We start from the raw sequence: 16958 nt of genomic DNA, 5'->3' as shown, positions 1-16958 counted from the left end.
ACTGGAGAAGGAAGAAGTCAGTCATGGAGCCAAAATGGTTAGCTCCATGGTTCAGATTTAGTTCAGCTTTGCATCTCCTCCCTACATCCATTTCCAGAGGGCTTTGGAACTTGACCATGTATATCAATGACCTTGTAGATGGTTCAAATGTGGGTTTTGATTCAGCCAGTCTGGGGGCATGAACTCACATTTCTAACCAGTTTCCAGGTGACATCAGTGCTGCCACCCTGTGCTCCAAACCTTGGGAGAAAAAAGGGCTGCAGAGTTAGTGGAAGACATTCCCACCTGCCATCTCATTTTAATTTGGATCTTCATCAAAACCCTGAGTTAATTGGTTCAGATATTATCGTCTTCATTTACAAATGAAGAAATCGAATCTCAGAGGGGTGAGATGACCTGGTCATATGGCCAAATAACAGAGCTATGACTTGAATTGAGTTCCTTGGCTTCAAGACAACAGCTGCCCTGATGGCTTTTAAGCTCTCATACATAAAAGCACATGCTAATTAGTGTTTTTGGCTGGTGCATGTGTGTGCGCACACTCAGGCGCTCGAGCACATATAACACAGTTGCAGTGGTGGTAGGGGGAGGGTTGGGAGGATGATGAAGCCCCCCTCAATCTGCAGCTGCCCAGAGGCCAGCTTTGGCAGTGGGTTCTGGAAATGATCCAATCATCACAACATGCCCTGGAAGTGTGCCTATCTTCCACGAAATGCTGGCCCCCACCTTGGATGGGAATGCCTCCTTACTTTGCACGTGAGCTAAACTGCATCTCATCTATCTCTGAGATAATCTGGTCTTGTGTTCTTGCCCACATCAAAAAGTTATTTACTGTCAGGCAAGAAAAAATTGTTCTCTCCTAAGAAGAGCACTGTTCTCAGACATGAAGCCCATTGCTTCATACTGAGCCCCCGCTTTCTGGGAAAAGCAGAAAATCTTTGAAGCGTTTCCAACCAAATCCTTGGAGAGGTAAACATATTTTTCAGCTGCAGGATTCCAGGTTAAAGAAGTGTGTCCCCCACTTGTTTACAAAGCAGCACAGCAGCTGTTAGGAGGCCTCCGCCCCCACTGGACAGACAGAGGCATTTGGAAGATGCTCGGAGCCCTACCGTACAGTCTGCTCCAACTCGCCCCTCTGGGAAGAACTCATCACCATCAGCCACCGGCAGTGCTGAGAGGGTACAGGGATGGCAGATGAGACACGCCTGGTTTCTCTCATTCCACTTTGTTGTGCTCTTTTTATTAACATTAAAAAAAACATATCATGCTGCCTCTCAACTTTATCTGCAGATGATGAGTAAAGAAAGACTTAAATTCTCTCCTGTTTCCTGTTCTTGAGTGAGAAACACAGCTTTGGAGACACAGGCATGAGTTCCCTGGCCTGTGGTGAGGACGGTCCTGTTCCCTTCCTTCTGCCTGTGTGCCCATGTTTCAAAACCTTCCTGTCCTGGGTTCTCTGAGGTCTCCTTTGGACACTCCAAGGATCAGAGATCATTCTCTGTCCCAATTCTTAGAACAGGAAATGTCTTCACCAGTGATTGGATGTTTATCCTGCACTGCTTTGTATGGTTAGGAATAATAAAAGGGAGAGCAGTAGCATTTTTAGTGCGATTGTTGTTTTTTTTCATACTGGGTTAACTTTGGTGTGTGCTTCCATTTATTCTCAGGATGGACCTCAGAAGGTTAGTATTATTGTCCCCATTTTAAGATGAGAAAATGGAGATATAGAGAAATTAGGATTAGAGTTTGCTGAAGGTCATACAGTTGAAAAAAAAATTTAGTCTGGACTGGCACCAGGTATTGGTGAACTCTCCTTATCTTTTAAATAGGTAATAATAATGCCTCTTCTCTTCTGCTTGGATAGTAGTCAGTTACCGGTCTCTGGTGAATAGAATAATAATATTTTAATAAAAATCCCCATATAGTTCAGGTTCAAGCCAATCAGAGACTGACATTGAAGATCAAATGAGAGATTGCAGGCACTAAGAACTATATGAATCTGAGTCCGGCGTCATCTTTGTCCCCAAATGGTTTATGCCCACCCAAGAAAGCCATATAGAGTAGAGCTGAGAGATGGAGAAAGAGAGTTCTAATGGCAGATTTGAAACCCTGGAATGGACTGGGCTTTATTTTTAGATTTTTCAGTTATGAGAACAAATAAATTCTCTATTTTTGCTTCTGGTATTTTTGAGTTAGATTTTTTCTTTTTGTAATCAAATGTGTCCTGACTAATATAACTCATTAGAAAGAAGAAGGAAAAAAAAACAAAATTCACACTAAAATTGGAGCATATGAACCCTCCTTGAAGTAACAGTTGTTTGGCCAGCAAAGATTTGCTTTCTTTTTGTATCTAGATCAGTGCTGTTCAACAGTGCTTTTGGGGATGATTAGGATGTTCTAGAAACGGCTAGATCTGCACTGCCCAACACAGTAGCTATTAGCAACATGCACTATTGAGCACTTAGAATGTGGCTAGCATGACTGAGGAACTGAATTTTCAATTTTATTTACACTTAATTAATTTAAATAACCAAATGTGGCCAGTTGCTATTGTATTGAGCAGCACAGATCTAGATCATCTCTGTACTTCGTGGACAAATACAGACACACCTAATGATTCCATTATAGTAGATGGAATAATTTATAACTCATTTACTCTTTATTTCTGGTAGGTTCCCAGGAGTCTTTCAGATTTGTCTGTGATTCCAAAGCCCATGCTTTTTCCACATATGAGGCTCAGAGAGGTGAATGACTTTCCCAGAGTGTCTAATAACAAACGTTTTATCAGCCCTGTTAGTGGGATAGCAGGCTAAGGAATGCTCTCTTTCTCTATAAACAAGACAACTCCACTGCAGTCTCCCCATCTTTCATGTGAGAAAGGCCCTGGGACCTCACTAGAGCTAGAACTCCTCATGGTCTAGGTCATGCCAACATTTGTGGTAGAAATGAATAAAGAAAAACAGACACACCAATATCCAGTTGTGCTCCTCTTTGTCTTATAATTCCTCATCTAAGTTTGCAGAAAGAAGGTGGTGACAAATCATCAAGAGCCTTTGGAATCAGACAGATTGAGTTTCAATCCTGACTTTGTCACTTAGCATATGGTAAGACTCTGAACTGTTTATTTTCTTTAAATGGTGAGTTATTGTTATTGGAAAATGGGGATAATAGTACCTATGTCATGGTGCCTTAGTATTAAATGAGACGTTATATGCAAAGGATTTAGCAGAGTGCCCAGCAAGAGGTAAGTGCTGTATAAATGTCCACCATCATTATTGTTTTATACTACCATTGATATCCGGGGCTTGACGTGTTGGTAAGCAGTAAAGAACACAAGCCATGCTGATGATTCTATAACAACTTTCCACACAGGGAATCCCCACTAGCCTGCAGCAACTTTTCAGTGTGAAATCTGGCTGAAAGTTTGAATAGAGTTCCTTCCACAGATTCCTCAGTCTGAACTTGGGTAAATGAAGATCCCTAGTCAGAAGGATGAGAGTCAACCTGGTATGATCACTGCTTTTCACTGCTTGGAAACATTCTTTCAAGTATGTTGAGGATTCTTTCCAGCATGGTTCAAAAACAGTCCTTATTCTTTCTTTCCTGAAGATGACATGTTGAATATTCTTAATAGTGCCTTTAGGCAATAGCTTCTCTAAAATACCAAGGAGGAGCCCATGTCCCCACCCAGGCCACTTGCTTGGGTGCTGTTCAAAATAATTTGATAGGAGTTCAGGAAACATTTATTTCAAAAATATTTATCAAGCACTTCCAACTCTGCAGACATTGCGCTGCTCACTGAGATACAATAATGAACAAAATAGACAAGGGTCTACAACGATCCTCATGGGCTTACAGTCTAAAGATGTCGTCCAACGACTAAGCATGAGGGATGCTTTGGTGTCTTGTTTGTAGGATATTGCTCATCTAAATAAATAAATATAGACATAGTTTTAGAGAACCTTATTTGATTAGATGGAACTCCTTTTTTTTTTTCTTTCATGCAAAGGGAACATTTCTATGTTCAAGTGTACTAATTTAATGACTAGATTCAGGTATAATGGCATAATTCTATCCATTAGAGAAAAGAAGGGCCTCTAAGGTCATATTAGCACATATGTGAGTCCCACAAATTGTGAGATGATTTTATCGAGTCTTGTCTATAACACAAAATGGAATAAAAGCATTTTAGCATATAACACCAGGACACACACTTGTCAGAATCGAGCATCTCATTAGGTAGAGTAGTCCCTGGAAGTATTTATTCTGCAAACATTGATGTGGAGCCCATGTTACCCCAGCCACTGCCTGGATTTTAAAAGCATTGAGGCTGCTTCATACTCTGGGAAAGAGCTATTTTCAGTAGCTTAAGAGCAGTAGAGTTCTGTGAATTCACATGATCACAAAAAATTGTTCTTAACAGGATCTTCTCATTTTCAAAAAATACTGTGTTGGGATAGTGGCGAAAATTCAAGGAATCAATGAGATCCACAAACCCAGGCTTTCTTGTCTCATAATCTATTCAGACTTAACTTTAGCATAGGTGACCACAGTATGTGATTGCAATAACTTGAAAGAGATAAATATATGGAAGTTTTGATTCATTTTAGTTTCTTTTACTTTAACAGACATTATTCAGTTATGTGCCCTGTGAAGTACTATTAATAATTGTATACATTTACATGGTTCCTCTGATGTACTTCCCACCACATTCCTCTGAGGTAAGTACTAGTTTTGTTACCATTTTATAGATGAGGATTCTGGAAGTCACTAATTACAAAGATGTGCCCAAGATTAAGCTGCTGGTAAACAGCAGACCTGGATTACATGCAAGTGTATTTGATCTCAAATCCCTTTCCATGAGCCACTGAACCCAAGGGCATGGTTGTGTTGTTGACTCCTTTACATTCCCTGCATGCACTGTCTTGTCTATTGTAAGCTTTCTATAATTATTGGTCAACTGTAGCCTCCAGGGTCTGGTATAGTGTGGGATAGGGGTGAAAAATTCTAGGTTTAATTCAAATTAAAAAAAATTTTTCCAGTATCTACTTGATCTGCTATTTTTTTAGATCTTTGAAATTCAGGTGAACTGTGTTGTAGTCACCAGCTTTTACATCTGGTTAGTATCACTTCTGACCCCAAGCTTTCTTCTCCCACCTCCTTACATGCTGTTTCTGACCTGACTTGATGTGCAATTTACCCCCTGCACGTTTCCACAAGGCATGTAACCTCACAATGTTATGTTGTTCTAGCCCTCTTCCTGAAGGCTTGGAGATCATATTGCTCACTTAACAATATTTTGCTAATATCCTGCTGGCAGTTGGCCCTCAAAGTCACTTGCTCCTTCCACTGCTGTCTGTCTCCTGACACCCTCAATCACACACACTCCCAGCCTTCTGAATGTCAAGGCTGAGCTCCCACTGGGAGACCTTCCTCTTCTATCTTCCCCATGAACTATCTATCATCCATTCTCCTCCTTAAATTTCCTTCCTTTGGAAATCTGATGAATAAAATCCCCTACAGTTTTACACTAGTAGGTGCTTATGATTTTATGTGCATTCTTTTGTAATGCTTCTGACCGCTCTATGAATTAGATGTTAGGCCCTCATTTTGTAATGAATGAACACATCAAAGCAATTGTGACTTGTCCAAGCCCAGTTGTCACTGGGAGAGTAGTGATGGAGACCTTAGCACCCACCTGGACTCTGATGCTTTTTCCATTCTACCTTGCCTCCCAAGTCTGACTGAGTCCTATAGCAAAGGAAGAAAGGGGCAATATTTCTCAATCAATTCTTGTTTTATTTAGGTGGGATGATTTGCTGGAAGGCTCTGTCCCAGACATTGCATGGTGTCTGGGATCCCTGGCTCTCATCTACTCAGTGCTGGTTGTATCCTCCACTTATTGGGGCAGCTGATGAGATGCTCCTATGCATGTTGTAAGATCACCTTTTGGGGGAAGGGTGGTCCATCATTTGTGAAGAAGAGTCGACCATCCCTAGAGATCAGTGAGCTGATCAAGGGGGAGGAACCAACCTGTGGGGAGGTCACTGGGCAGGGCTGGAGGAGATCTGATTGGAGTCTGTTCTGGGTCACAGTAACTCTAATGAGCCATGTTCTCTTTACGTGTAGAATGAGAGACCTGGATCAGGGGATGGCTAAGAGTCATCCTCTTGGCCCTGCTCCTCAGTTCTGAGATCTTTGGGGATGGGAAATGCTGGTTATTTTGTTTACTGATATTTCTTAATACTTTGGTTGTTGTGTATGATTTAGCCTGCTAATGATTTCCATATTCCTCAGCTGTTTCAGCCTGAATCATCTTTATCCCTCAGGAGGAAGGAAAGTCAGAGCCCAGTTGATTCTGTTCAGAAACCCTAACCCTGGGGCTCAGGCTCAAGGCCTGTGGTGTCCTGTTTATTCCTGCTGGCAAGTCGCAGGCCCTGGGTGAGGGAGATACACGTCTTAAGTGTTAGTGGAGTCAGATGTGCTCGTGGAAACAGTCTGGCTGACTCGCAACAGACTCCAGCCCTCTTGGCTGTCCTCCAAAAATCACGTCTGCTAGGATTTCTGCAGCGGATCTGATAGTTGCTGACTTGGAGAACTTGTAAGCTGCTTGTGAATTCATGGTGATGGTCCTAATTCCAGACACAAATTCCCATTGACAGTAAGAGATGAGAAATGTACAGAAAAAATGCACTGAAAGCTTATTTGTGAATTGTGTATGCTTGCATGTGTGTGAGTGTGTGTGGAAGAGGAAGAGATGGGGGGAGAGAGAGAAAGGAAGGGAGAGAGATGGTGTGTGATGTGAAGATAATTTATATTGGTAGAGGTTGGATAATTTATAGATGGGCTATTTTGTAAAACTGCCTATGTTGGGAGAGAAGTCGAGCTAGAATGATAATCGCTAATGATTTTCCTAACACAAAACGCACATAAGACATTCTACAAAACCTAGCATGCTCTACCGAAAGGCCAGTGTGTAACTTTTGAAAATAGAGAGAAATAGAGTAGTCAGACACGAGACATAAGGTATCTGATAAAATGACTACAATTTACAGATAGGTTTATTTGTTCTGTGTTGTCAAGCATCAGGTAAGTGTAAGAAGATTATTTTAAGAGTGTTTTTGTTTGTGGTCTTCATTTATTCCATGCACATTTCATAGAGCCCCACTGTGTCCCAGATACTATGCACATGCTGCTTTCATTTGTATGCATTTTTAAACCACGTCTGTGGTGCAGATGGTAATTTGTGGGGTTAGGAGGATAGAAGGGAACTGGTTGTTTGTGCCTGTTTTATTAAATTTGATGCTTATTTTATAAGTGACAATTCCAAAGGAACAGAGGAAAAACAATATCAATACCTAGTAATCGATTTGTGGGGACCAGTGGATAATGATTTCATTCAAAACTAAGAATTTTAAGAGGACAGCATCGCCAATTAAAGTATGCATGGGGTACTTCCAAGTGCAGGGTCCTGTGTGACTGCATAGGTCACCTCCCTGAAGCACCCTAGTCATGGTCTATAGCCCTCTGAATCTGAATTCTATCTTTAGTTTGGGAATGATGCTGCCTACTTTGGAAGGTGATGGTAAAGCAAACTGGAAATGGTGTTATGTGACAGTGATTATCAAGTTTATTGGTATATTTATTAAATTTATTAAGCCTACATTATGTCCTACATTATGTGCTTAACAAATAAAACATGTTTATGGTAAATTGTATGTATTAAAACATGGTAATGGTAAATTGAATTAATAGCATAGTGAGAATTTACTTGAATGACATCAAATCAAGAGCATTTTGTGTTGTTTTGTTTTGTTTGGGTGGCAAAAAAAGTCTTGCTAAGTAATCTTACTTTTGCCTTGTATTTTTTTTCAAATTAATAGGTCTCTATTAATTTCCTGTTGAAAGAAATAAGAGAATAAATATGGTTACTGGCCACATGTGTGCCATGATTCAATGCTTAGGTAGAAAATATATGAAATTTAGAGAAATGCTTGAATCACATAATTAGTGGCTCACCTTGTAATATTTGCAATCATAAAAACATCTACTCTGATACTTTCTAGCTTGAATAAAATATCTTTGTCACAGAGTACCACAGACAAAGCAAGGTTCCAGGTTCTCAAATTTAGATGTTTTAGTTATTTGAAGTAGAATATTTTATACGAAAAGCAGAAATTGTATATTTCTCTTTAATATTTAACAGCTGAAATGATTTAAGCTCAGATCTCTTTTTCAATCCACCAGAACACCTTTGAGTAGAAGCAACAATAAAACCTCTTATGTCATAAAGGATGTTTTAAAAAGTTATGAATTAATAAAAATAGGACCATTCATTTTTCAAGAAAAAGAAAAAAACAGGAGCATTCATTTTTCAAGAAAAAGAAAAAAAAAGTCCTCCTTTTGACACTTGGACGTATTTTTCTTACCTGGAAAACAGAATTGTAGGTGAATCATAGTTAAGTTGTTTCAAAGAGAAGTATCTTTTATGTCTTCATTTTCCTAACCAGTTGTCAAGACAATGTTTCAAACTAATTGAAAATCCAATATTTTATTCTAATTTAGTCAAATGAGATAACAGAAGGGGTGGGGCATAGTGGCCCATGCCTGTAATCCCAGCAGCTCCAAAGGCTGAGTTAGTAGGATAGTGAGTTCAAAACCAGCCTCAGCAAGAGCAAGGTGCTAAGCAATTCAGTGAGACCCTGTCTCTAAATAAAATACAAAAAAATAGCACTGGGGATGTGGCTCCATGGTTGAGTGCCCCTGAGTTCAATCCCCAGTACCAAAAAAAAAAAAAAAAAAAAAAAAAGAGAGAGAGAGAGAGAGACAGATAACAGAAGGAGATAAACCCTGTGAGGTGAATGCATTTTCTTTCCTTTCATTGCAAAGTTATCCCCTCCCCCATCTTCCTCAGGTAGTGTTTCCGTAGGATAGGAATGTCAAATGTTTCCATGGTAATATCAACATTAACTCATCATGATACTATCAAAATCTGGCCAAGAATCAACATAAGAGTCTTCTGCTTTCTGCTCAGGAAGACCAAGAGGATGAATACATGCATAAGGCAAAACCTGAGAAGTTTGAAGGAACTTTCTCCCCAGTTCATGGAGGATCTGATACTCCTAGTAAAATCCTCACTTCCCAGAGGTGCTAACCTTGAAGACTTTGAGTAGATAAGTCTTACTGTGCCTGTGGAGGTCCAGGGCCTGTATGACCAATTCTGTGTCCTTTAAGTAGTTGACTAAAGAGAGTTTGAGCTCACACAGACCAACAATGGGCATTGGAATTTTCTATTGGCATCAAAAAGATTTCCTGTTTCTTTCTGTGTCACTTCAGAGCCTAGTTTCAGGTTGTCCTCTAATGCTATCTGTGGAACTCAGTGTTGAACCCTGTGTCACTATAACAAATGGCAGAGATAATGAACTTATAAAGAGGAAACATTTATTTTGGCTCACAGTTTTTGAGGTTTCAGTCCATGATTGGTTTGGGCCTTTCGAGGCACACCATGGCAGGGGCGTGTTGCAGAAGTAAAAGAGAAGAGGGAGGGGCCAAGGTCTCAGTAGTCCCTTCTGAAGACACACCCCCCATGACCTGAAGACCTATTACAAGCCTGACTTCTTAAAGTTTCTAACACCTTCCAATGATGCTGAGCCGGAGACCAAAACTTCAACTTATGAGCCTGTGAGGCAATAGTCCAGAGTAAAACCAAAACATGCCCTAAAGTCTGTGTTTGAAGTCTTTGCCCAAAGTCTGGCGGTCCCTCATTCTATGGCCCACTTTCACTGGAGTTCTGTTGGGCTTGTGTCCTCCAATACTGGCCTTGTCCCTGACATTAAACCTGTGGTTGTTCTACCTCCACCTGCTCAACATACCTGGCCAGATCCTACTGACCTTCTTCCACTATAGTGAAGCCTGGTTATTCCCCTCTGATTTGTGAGAACTTTTCATTCTTATGCTATCATACTTGACCCAGGAGATTCCTCTAGGGAACTCTATTAAATAACCCTAGGGTTTGATTTTGCCTTCCTGCCCCCTCTGCCAATTTGTACATTCAAGTTCTAATCTTCAGTGCCTCAGGATGTGATATTTGTGAAGAAGGGGCCCTTGTAGAGATAATCAAGTTGGGATAAAGTCAGTGGGTCATACCTGATAGATAAAGACATTTTGAAGATAGATTTACACACAGGGAAAACATGGTGTGAATATGAAAATGTCCATTAATAAGGCAGGAGAGATGTCTCAGCTGACCCTTCCTTCACAGTCCTCAGAAGGGACCAACTCTGCCAATGGCAATTTTAGACTTCTAGCCTCTAGAACCATGAGACAATAACTTCCTATTGCCGCCCAGTTTGTGGCACTTGGTTACAACAGCCCAAGCAAATGAAAATAGGACCCCATTTGGTGAAACTCGCAATTCCTTTCCTTGCACCTCCTATGGTGTCCAAAAGTTTGAATCACGTGAAAGAGTGAATCATGTGAAAATCACTCTTTCTATGCCAGAGTGTGTTTCCATCAAGGTAGGTGGGAAGGTTTACTTCCATGTTCACAACAAACAACTTCCTGAAATGTGTTGGCCTATACCTTGTGGGTCCCTTTGCTTTCTTGGCATCCACATTTCTGCAGGGTTCCTGGCCTGATGATGTCCACATCTCTAGTTATGGGTCCAGTGTAGTCTTTTTCTTCAAATACAAAGCACTAAGTCAATGTGACCATCTTTTCCTCCCTTCCCAGGCTTCTTCCTTACTAGAGTGAGTGAAAGTCAGCCAGCCTTCAAGTCTCCTCCAGCGAGGACAGTTGCCAGTGTCTTGCCCTGCAGCTTCATCACGGAGGGTGACAGTAGGCCAGTCATGCCATCAGGGCCACAAATCAAATGTAGCCAATTCCTTGCAGTCAGATACAATATTGTTTCCTTTGCCCTCCCTACAAGCTAGTGGTCAGAGCCATAATTACTCCTGATGGCAGGTGGCAGGTCTACATCACATCTTGACATTAGCTTTTAGCTATTTTTTTTATAGCTGCCAGTGTGCTCAGTCAAATACCTGTCTGTCATCACAATCAGACAGGTCTTAATGTCTCTGCATTACAGAGGAGGACCTCGCTCCCTTCCAGCCCGTTTATTATGGTCCCAGCGTAGCATTTTATCACACATTCCTTACGCATAGCCTCCTCTCCACCACCACGGAAATCTTCCAAGTTGGCAGCTTTAGTGTCTACTGCCATTAATCTTCACTAGGCTGGGATCACGGGGCAAAGGATGATTTATTGCAATTACCTGTTATAGTGCAGAGCTCAGGTGAGCTGGGCTCAGATGCATTTACTGGGCTCCCTTCCATTCTCCCACAGCCAAGGAGTAAAAACGCGTCGGCTTTGTTTCCAGGTATATCTGCTTTCATTTAGCCCCTCAAATGTTAGTTAATTAATGGGGAAGTGAAGAAATAGATTTAGATAGTATTAGGGTTATGTATAGACATGGTGAAGCCTGGCTGTTCAAAGCCAGAACTGACACTGACATTTGACAGTCCATTTAATTTCTTTGTTGTTTCTGCATTTTAAGAAACATCCAAAGGAAATTCGAAATTGCACTTACCTGACACTTTCTGCACCATCTGTTCCAGGTGATTAAAACCAATCTGCATATAGTGTTGTGTTTCATTTTCAATTTCTCGCTCCCTGGGATGGCAGGGGGCAGTGCATGAAGTGGGGATAATGTGTGCTTAGGTTCTGCAAGTGAGGGAGGAAGAAGGCGGGTGGGGGAATAAGAGGGGAGAAGAAAGCTCCATGATAAACTCTTTTGCCGCGTAAATAAATATGTTCCTAAAAGTGGCCCATTGTGTTTTCATTACTCGCTCTGATGGCAGCTTCTTGTCTGCTTGAAGTTAAAAAGCCTTAATATTCTCATGTTCCTCGCCTGGTAGGAAAGCAACCATTATTTTGGACAGAGTATTGGAATTATAAAGCTTTTTTTCCCTATAGGCTCCAGGATCTGATTCATTCTCAAGTTTGATACAATCTCTGGAAGACATTATTTGGTGTCAAGTATGAACAAATCATTTGTTTCCTATTGAATGGGAGAGGGCTGGACCAGATGATCTTTAAAGGATCTTTTCTGAATTTTTACAGCTCAAATAAAAGGCAAGTCTGGGTTTGTGACCTCTTAAGAAGACAGTAGAGTCAGGGAGAGGATGGCCTTGCCATGATTTCCAGATGAGGTGGATACAACCTTGGCCTTTGTTCACATCTCTGCCCATTTTTTCCTGTTCTCTTCCAGTTATGCCCATGGGTCTGTGCATGGGGCTACTGAGATTGGGGACATTGGGACTCTGTATGTCCTTGGCTCTAATGCACCTTTCTCTCAGCATTGATGGAGATCTACTTTCTTTGCATTCTGCTACTAATATGGGCTCTCTGGGATTTCACAGAAGAGTTGATAAGGCTGAAAGCCACTTGCTGTTTGCCAGTAAGGTTTAGATTTAGCAGACATTTCATTCTCTTGGTTTTCATGGGTTCTGATTTCCTGAGTCAGTGTCCTGATACAGAGAACATATCCTTCAGGATATATTTGGGAAAGAAAGAGGGTATTTTCTGAAATACCTTGACCCCCTGACTGTTTAACTAACATATATCACCAAACTTAAAGTTTTATACAAAGATCCTTCATATTCTCTTGGGACATGGTGGTAGTAGGTGAGAGCAAGTTTCCTTAGAGATTACTAATTAAGGATGACTAACTGCCATTTTAAGAAAAAGACAATTGGGGCAGGCAGAAACTTCTGTATGAACTGAGAAGTTGAGGCTTAGCAAAATTAAGAGATTAGCCTATGATTGCTCAGCTAGTAAGAAGAAGGCTGGCACTTGACCCCACATGTAGGTTGGGGTGCTTCGACAATGGTGCCCAGTGAAGTACAGAATTTACATAATCCCCTGAGTGTTGCTTGGACCTAGTGATTAGCTTTTAATGAACACAATATGGTACAAGAGATAGGATGTCCATTTTAAGATCAGATTATAAAAGAAGACCAAGGCTTTTGCCCCCCACCCCCCTTGCTTAGATGAAGTTAGCTCAGTTCAGTTGTGAACTACCCTATGGGAAAGATCACATGGCAAGGAGCTAAGGATAGGTTCTGGCCATCAGCCAGGGAGGAGCTGAGCCCCTTTGACCAAAAGCCTGTAAGAAACTGAGCCCTGCAAAACAATGTGGTTCTGACTTAGGGTCAGAGCATCTATCCTGTGCCAGGATTCCCAAACGTAGAAACTATGAGATAATAAGCATGGTTGTTTTAAGCAATTATATTTTGGGGGGCATTTTTGTTATGCAGCTAATTCAACAGGAAAACTTAAATAAGAATCTTTCTATAATTCTGTTTGCCATATAAAGGAATTTAGGAAAAGGCCCTTTGTTTTGGAATCCTGTGAAGAGTACTAAATGGATTAAAAGGTAATAATAAAAAACATTTAAAAATTGGGTGGCAAAGACAGCAACCAATCAGAAAATATCAGCCATACCTCGGAGCAGGGTGCTAGTCTTTCAGTTGCTAAATTGTGGAAGTTTCCAGGTGGTTCTGGGAGAAAGTGTGAAGCACCATGTAAGCATTTGTTAAACTCAGGGAAGAGCATCTGGGGTGAGGATGTCCACATTTTAACAAACAACACGGCCATTGTGCCTCCTTCCTGGGTATTAGGCCTGGACAGTCCAAAGGCGTTGATTATCTGAATGTCCTACTCAGAAAGGCATGGGCGGGGAGGAGGTGAGGATCCCAACGACTTGCTTGACAGACAATACAGGCTCCAAGGATCCTAAAGGTCGTAGCAGCTACCTTTTCCACTTGCCTATTTGGAAGTAGTCTATTGCAAGCCCAACGGTTTGGGAGGACAGCCCATCCCATACCTGGGAGCTCAGGTTTTTGCTCTGACATCCTTTCTTCATTTCATATGTATCAGAGAATGTAGCTGTTTAGTAAGCAGGATCCCAGGCAGGAACAGGGCTTTAAACATTCCGCTGTGTGATTGAACTGGGGAAATCACAGCTGCTCCTTGCTTTGGATAATGCCAGGGAAATTGGTAAATAAATAAATAACTGGAGCCCAGGGTTCATTTACTAAATACCCCAATATGTACAGGCAAGCCATACATATCAGGCACATCAAGGGAAAATAAAAGCATGATTTAGTAATAACATGGTCTCCTGCAGCTTCCTGCTTAACTCAAGTGTTAAGTTAAAAGAGGTAAATCAGGGGTTTAGAAACACAATTTTATACTTAGTCTTCTTTTTTCTTTTTTGAAAAGAACAGGATCTGGGACCACTTCCTAGGTTAGCAGGATCTGGCACCGTTTTCCTTTCTGTGAAAGGGGAAACTTTAAAAAATAATTGTTAACAATTATTCTTTATGCAGCAACTAGGGAATTTCTCTGTGTGTAAGAAGCATAACATGTCTCGAGTGCAAGGATTTGAGGGACATGCCCTGTGATTGGGTTGGGTTATCAGTTTGGTTGCTATAGAAATAGGGCAGAGCTCATACCCCTGCTGTGGACACTCATCCACAAGACATGGATTATCTATTCCCAGGGACACTGAGGCCTCAGCTATCTGATATTAGGGGAAGTGCACGCAGATGGCAGCAGAAGGGCCTGTGGTCAGCTTTCATCTCTTGCACCATTAGCCTCTGCACACTATGGCTCCCCATCCCCTGGGATGATTGGCTGTCCAACTCCCCCTAACAACCCCAACTCCAGAGTTCATACACACATACACACTGCGGTCTTCCTGGTTTATCACACTCCAGCTCCCTGGACCCTTGTCTTCCTTCAGCTGCAGCCACATCTCTATGCATCTGCCCCATTTGCCCTGACTGCTCATTGCCCCCATTCAGCTTACTGCATGATTCCATATTTAATACTGCTCATTGGCACTCACTCCCAATAAAAATGATGCCCTTCTGCTCATTGCAGCCTCTGTTGAATGCATCTGCCATGCAGAGTTGTATGGGCTCTGGAACCAGTCTACTGGGATCCAAATGCCAACCTGTTTGATTATTAGCTGTATACTCAAGAAACTCCCTTAAATTTGCTAAGTCTTGGCTTCTCATCTTAAATTGGAAACTTATTCAGGCCTCAGCTGTCTTTTCCTTAAAATGGGAATCAGTGATCTCCAAATCACAGCACTGTTGAGACTATTAAATAATAGACATGTGTATGCATGTGTTGTTATTCACCTGTGATGTTCATGCTGCTTAGCTTCACAGGAAACCCTTCTAACTGTTACATATGCATGTGATTTAATACTACTCTGCTACTGGTGCTATTTTGTTGAGTATCATATAATAATTTTCCTCTCTTAACTTCTCTACTAGGTACGTATCATTGTTAACCACCTTGACTAAATTATACAAGATGTTTGGCTTGTTCAAGTTCATATATCCATTTACAGAGATTTGAATCTAGGTCTGAATCCAGAATCTGCCTCCAGGGTCTCTTAAGATGATGAATGATTTGCTCCTACTATTTTACTCTTTACCCTAGCCAAGAGCTGATAAAATCTTTGTGTTTCACATGGTTTATCCATGCAAGGGATAGAGAGTGTGGAGAAGGTATACTTAGGCAGAACATTTGCTGTTGATAGTGACTCTCTCAGATGTCAACAAAAATAGGCTCTAAATAGAACGGATTCTAGTAGCAAATGTGAAGGAGAGCCAAATCCCAGAAGATCAGGAATCACTTTTAATGGAAGAAACAATAATGCAATTAATTCAACATACAAATAAAGAACAATTTACATTTAGCATCTGATTCCCATTTTGGTTCATGTGGGGGATATTAGCATGTCAATCATTTGAAGAAACCACACAAAATATAAATATCACACCTATAACAAGTTTAAAACTCACCCCCACCCCTGGAACCTCCCATTTTCTTCTTCCCACTTTCGTGCCAGAAATGACGATATACTTTGATCTTAGGTTGTCTCTCTGTAAGTCTAACAACTTTCAAGTACCTCCTTGCTTATTTTGAAGAAAAGAAAAAAAGGGTATTTTTTCTTAGACTATATCTGAAGTGATTGCTTGAGGGATAACACAACACCCTTGGCTTGTTCTAATGCACAGTGTAGTTGATTGAGCAATGGGGATTCCTTTGGGCAAGATCCTCTTGACATCAGTTTTGTCACAGAAAAAAAAAAAAAAGAGGAACTCACAAATTCAAGAGCTCTTTCCTTTCTAAGTAGTGCTGGGTCACAAAAGAAAGGTGCAAACCAACAGAGATGAAGGAATAATAGAAGTAGAGAACCTAAAGTAGAGTCTTCCAGAAGAAAGAGGTCAACATTCAGAATTAAAGTGGCTGCCAGATCAGAAGTTGCCTGGGTCTTGTATGGGAGTTGTGAACCAGAAATATATAGACATTACTTGGTCTTTGGTCTGCTCAAGTTCATGTCTATTGAGAGAGGGTTGAATCTGTGTCTGAATCCAGAATTTGCCTCTAGGGTCTCTTAAGGTGATGGATAATTTATGTAGTTTAAACATACTTTGAATTTCATTGTCAGTATCTATAAATTGAGAGATTGCATATGAAAATCTAAAATACTGCTTTTTTTCTTGAAAAATAGGAAATTCTGATAAAGTGGACCTGCATCTCCTCCAACAATATTTCACTGGGGCTGAGTAAAAATGAACTCCCCAGTTGTACCCAGTCCTGGGTAGGGAAATTTTTGCAACTCTTGTCTCTCAGGATGAGTACCTATTGTTTTTTTTTTTTTATACTATGTTGTTTTGTCTTATATTGCATTATTTTTCTTATATTTCTCTTTTACTTGACTCATGCACTTTACTGTAGGCTTGTTAATTTGTGATCTCTGCTCTTGATGAATATAAATATATATCATTCAGAAGTTTAGAGTTGACGTATTCAACCAGAAAGAAGATCCATCTTATGTGTCTATCTAGTTCAGCTATCTTCAGAATACCTGAAGA

The sequence above is a fragment of the Spermophilus citellus genome, assembly GCF_964194105.1.
Source record: "Spermophilus citellus genome assembly, chromosome: 14".
NCBI classification, from domain to species: Eukaryota; Metazoa; Chordata; class Mammalia; order Rodentia; family Sciuridae; genus Spermophilus; species Spermophilus citellus.
The sequence above is the reverse complement of the archived record's forward strand: the minus strand, read 5'-3'. Positions refer to the sequence as shown.